Here is a 5,486-nt window from a genome sequence, read left to right on the forward strand (position 1 = left end):
AGGAAGAGAAAAACAACTCTTCCCAAAAAGGTGTCTGTCTTCTAGTAACAAGCAGTACAAACATCAGGTAAATCAGAGCGGACTGGTTTCTGGGGTGTACCTAGACGTTTTCTCTCGTACTTTACTGACACTCAGAGCTCGTGTTTCCAGAAGTCAGGCTTCTGGGAGCCAATAATTTTTATGCTACTGTCAATGCAACTGCCAGCAAGATTTTCTGGGTCTGCCATATCATTCCTGGAAACAGCACTTTGGGGTTCTACACTTCTGGGAAGCATAAAAACAACACTGTCACAAATGTGCCAAAAGTGACTTCTCGCTCAGACAAGCTTAACTCTGTCTCTGGAGGCATGCAGCCTTAGAGAAGGTTCTAATGATTCGGACAGTGGGCGATGAGGTCAATGGATATGAGGCATCCATATTAGCTACACATTTACAATTACTGAATCATTTCCTGTCAAACTGATTAAGGAAAAAAGAAGAGGAGGATTCACGACACTGACATGATGTTCAGAGATGGGTTCATATCTGTATACAAACCTATCCTCCAGGGGAAAAAAAAGAAAACTCTGTTAACTGGCTAAGTTTTTAATAAGACATAGCTTCCGGCCTGCCATGACTGGTCCAATCTATCCCGAAAATGGTCTTTTAATATTTGTTAGTTTTCATGATGTTCTTTCTATAGTCAAAAAATTTTTACAAACATTTTTATACTCTCTCGTTACACTTCAACACCCAGAGATAGAATGAGTTCATTCTGACAGTTTTTAAATGTGAAAATTGAAACAGTTCCAGTTTACAATCATACAAAGTAAAAAAGATTAAAAAAAAAATATATTGAAACCAACATCCACCTCCAGGCCTGTGGGGAATGCCATGTCTTTATTCTCTCTCGAGTTGGGTGATGGATTCCTACAAAACACCTTTCCTTCTGACAGCTGCATTTCACACTGCTCTTTGATCCAGGCAGAGAAATTCCCCTTGAATTTTCACCAAAATCGCAGTCTGATTAAAAGATTCAGACTCTGAAGTTAGAGATACTTCAGTGAGAATCCCTGCTACACTATTTTCATGACCTTCAGCAAGTAGCTTAACCCCTCTGACCTTGGTTTTCTCATCTGTAAAATGGCACAATAGAAAGTATCTCTACCTCAGAGAGTTGTGAATATTATAAAAGAAAATGCATTCAAAGGTTTTGGCACTAAATAACAACCAATAACTTCTCTGTCATTCTAGGAAAGTTATTTAATGGTCTGTGTGTTCTTTCACGTCACGGGTGGAGATTATTTTTACATTTTTCTGTCATTGAAGTACAAGCAGTCCCTGGGTTCCGAACAAGATCCGTTCCTAACCGTATCTTTAAGTCTTTTAAGTTGAATTTATCGGTGAGTCAGAGTAGGTGCATAACATCCTTATTTAGCCTTACTTTAGTGCAAGAAAAGTCTCGAAGCCTTTTCAATGATTTAAAAGCTGCACGCGAAGCAAGTGAAGGTGATTGTGATGAATTTTTACAAGATGAATTTGTTACAATCGTTTCAAAGTGAGGGCAAATTTACATAACATTAAAGGGCAAGTACGAGCTGTCCATAAGTCAGATGTTCATAACCTGGGGACTGCCTGTACTGCTGTGTTTTAAATTAAGAAAGGAAAGGTACTTTCAAGTTCTCAGAAAAACAAGATACAAAGAGTAAATGTTGTCACAATAATAAAGGCGATACCTGATGGCAGTAATGTATCCGGGGAGCCACTGGCAGACATTTCAGCATTTTCATTGTTCTCTCCGAACTCCTTCTTATATATTGACAGCATATATGAGATCCGATAATCTAACCTGACACTCAGGATAAACTACAAGAAACATGAAAAACAATGTACTTTTTTTTTTTTTATTCACATAATATTTTAAAATGTTAATTCTTTCAGGACACCAAGAAGAACTTAACTATCATTATTTAAAATGAACTAGTTAGAAACTTTACTGGTAAACTTGCAAAAACTTAGTGGAATGCATGCTCAGCAGCCTTAAGGCTAAGGTAAGCCATGCTTTTCCACTATCCAATGTCAGTAAAAATCCAAAGCAGTGTTTGGGAAACAAAAAACTTGACTCCCGACGACTGCTCTCTGAAAACTCCAGATAGAGATATATGGGTTGGGATGACATAAGTTCACTAAACACTGTAATTTCTGCTGGCTCTGGGAGAAGAATGCTGGAGCTGTGACACCCCCACCCCCACCCCATGCACAGAGAGGTCAAGTTTTCAGCTATATAGTGTTGATTCCAGCTATGCCACCGTCAGGCCTGGACTGAGGCTATAAGGGAGCAGCTTAAGTAATAGCACCTACATACCACTGATTTCCTCACTGGTGCTTGTTTTTTCTTAGGTTTGTGTTGTCCTTAGTCTTATTGATTTATTAACAGCAACTAAATGCCAAATAAAACTCCCTACTAGGAGATACCACCAAAAAAACCAAACCCACTGCCGTCAAGTCAATTCTGACTCATAGCGACCCTTTAGGACAGAGTAGAACTGCACCCGCAGGGTTTCCAAGGCTGTAAATCTTTACAGAAGCAAACTGCCATGTCTTTCTCCCATGGAGTGGCTGGTGGGTTCTAACTGCCGACCTTCTTTTTTTGGTTAGCAGGCAAGCACTTTAACTACTGTGCCACCAGGGCTCCTTGGGAGATACCACAGGGGATGCAAAACATGAAACCCACTGCCCTCAAAAAGGTAATTATCAAGTTGGGAGAACAAAATATAGCTTTGTTAAGATGATTAGGAAACTATTAAGGGGTTAAATTACATGATCTAGAACACAATGGAGACCAGAGAAGGAAAAGTTAATATATACTACAGATTTCTGAGCTGAGAAGGCAAACAACAGAGGAGCAGTATTATACAGGGTTACCTTCCATCCCAGTTTGCCTGAGCTAGTCCCTGCTTAACATTTTGTCCCAACATAATTATTAATAGTGCCTCCTACACTCTCAAAAGAGACTCATGTGGGCAATAAATGACATGGTCACCCAAGTTTTAGGAAAATTTGTATGGCATGGTACCATCTAACCTTCTCTTTCACTATCTGTGGAACCCTTGCATCATTCATTCTTCCCTCCCTTCCTCCTCTATCCCTCCTCACTGTTGCTCTCTCTATTTCTCTCTCTCAAACTCTGTTCCAACAGCACTGGAAAGCTTGTAGTCTCTCTCGTGCTTCCTTACATTTGGTCAGTACCCCCTTTTCCTTGAGCACTTTTCTCCTTCACTACAAAATAACTTTAGAAATATCCTCTGAGGTACAATTTAAATCCATTTTTAAATTAAGCTTTCCCTGGTTCCCTAGTCCAAGTCAGTTTTTCTCCTTTTTGCCCACCCAACACATTATTTACACCTATGGGACCAATCACCTGCCAGACTATACTGTAGTTGAATATGTCTCTGTTTTCCAACTCTCTCTCTTTGCTCCTGCCCCATCTACCTCCCTCCCTCCTCTGCTATAACTTTATGCTCCTTATGGGCTCTGTGTCAGCTCTCTTCAGTTAAGCTCAATAAACATTTGTTAAACCAGATACTGAGAGAGGTGCCAATGGTACAAAGAAGATACCAAGGATGTAAGTCCTGCCTTTGAAGAGTTTACAGACTAAAGAAAACAAACACTAAACAGACTATTTTATTAAAATGTGGTGAGCACTGCTGCACATATTGGTCAAACTGATTCTAGTTAATTAGGATTTTAAAAACAGAAGAGAGATTGTGGGAAAAGAGGAGGAAGAAAAGGCCACTGGATTGGTAGCTCCACAAAAGTGGGAGCAGAAGCCAGATTGCAGGTGCTTAAAAAATAAAGTTTATGTGTTTTTTTAACCTATATAAAAAATAAAGAAAAAATTAATAAAATACAAACTAATCAAATATTTAACTTTTAGTTGAAGATTAGTACTCATAGAGCTGTATTTTATAAACATAACCAATGAAAACTTTCATTTTCTAATATGTCTAATTATGAAAAATAAACAGATGGTAGAAGACAAGAAGGAAAGGGAAGAATAAAAGAAAAGGGAGAGAGGTCAAGAGAGAGAGAAACCTTTGAAAAAGAGATATACAAAGTAATGGAAAAATGAGAGGAAGACTAAGAGAGGAAGAACAGCTGGTAGAAAGCACAGGGAGTATGGCTCCAGAGACATTCTTGAAGATGTGTTCTCAGAACATATTCAAAAGCAGAACACAGGAACACAGGCATAGTGAAAGGGACCCAGACACAGGGACACAAAAACCAGAGAGCAAGCAGAGGTTTAACAAGAAATGTATAAAGAGTTCAAAAGAGGCAGCGAAATGAGACAGCCATAGACTGCCGTGCCATACTGTCTCCAGCTCATCATTTTTTACTCAACTATTAGAGGTTGTTTAGAAAAATGCTGCTTTTCTATAACTGTGGGCTAAAATGAGGTCACAGATTTTAGAGGTTGCCCCATGAGGAGGATGACGTGCAGCTGGGGGCTCATTAGGTCCACGGACCAGGTAATTGCTGTTTCTCAGTTTGAGAGCAGGATATCTTTAAGTGATTTTTCAGGGTCATGAACACAGTGTCAGGAGGCCTGCCACTATTTCTCAGGATCCAGCCTTCTGAATTCCTGGAGGAACCGTGAAACCTGCTATGATTATAAATCTAATTACTTTAAATGAAAATGTACAGACCCTTTCAGGCCTACTAACCCACTTCTAGGAGCTCGGTCTACATTAAATTATGTGAAAGACTTAGTAAACTGTATCCAGAATCTTAATAAATCCTTGAAAACTCCAGGTCCCATTCTCCAAATCTAGAATAAATGCTATAATTAAGGCATCATAAACTACTCTCCAAATTTAAAAAAAAAAAAAGCTAAGAATTTACAACAACTATGGTAATGGAAATTTATTCTTTAAACTAGTAGGTATAAAACAACAATTAATCTCCTTTATACCTACTAGTCAGTGATAGGATAATATCCATACGTCTACAAGGAAAACTAGTTAATATGACAATTATTCAAATTTATGCACAAACCACTAAGGTCAAAGATGAAGAAACTGAAGTTTTTTACCAACTTCTTAAGTCTGAAATTGATTCAATATGCAATCAGGATGCATTGATAATTACTGGTGATTGGAATTGCGAAAGTTAGAAACAAAGAAAAAGGATCAGTAGCTGGAAAATATGGCCTTGGTGATAGAAATGATGCCGGAGATCACATGATAGAATTATGCAAGATCAATGACTTCCTCATTTCATATACCTTTTTTCACCAACATAAATGGTGACTATACACATGGACCTCACCAGATGGAATACACAGGAATCAAATTGACTACATCTGTGGAAAGAGACAATGGAAAGGCTCAATGTCATCAGTCAGAACAAGGCAAGGGGCTGACAGTGGAACAGACCCTCAATTGCTTATACGCAAGTTCAAGTTGAAACTGAAGAAAATTAGAACAAGTCCACAAGAGACAAAGTAC

At 38.6% G+C, this 5,486-nt stretch overlaps 1 protein-coding gene across 1 annotated transcript in view; it reads right to left on the minus strand.

Annotated features, from left to right (window-relative positions):
- Positions 1 to 5,486, minus strand: part of ITPR2 (inositol 1,4,5-trisphosphate receptor type 2) — a 596,492-nt gene that overhangs the window by 354,254 nt on the left and 236,752 nt on the right. The window lies entirely within an intron of this gene.

The sequence above is a fragment of the Trichechus manatus genome, unplaced genomic scaffold (genome assembly GCF_000243295.1).
Source record: "Trichechus manatus latirostris isolate Lorelei unplaced genomic scaffold, TriManLat1.0 scaffold00112, whole genome shotgun sequence".
In the NCBI taxonomy this organism is placed as follows: Eukaryota; Metazoa; Chordata; class Mammalia; order Sirenia; family Trichechidae; genus Trichechus; species Trichechus manatus.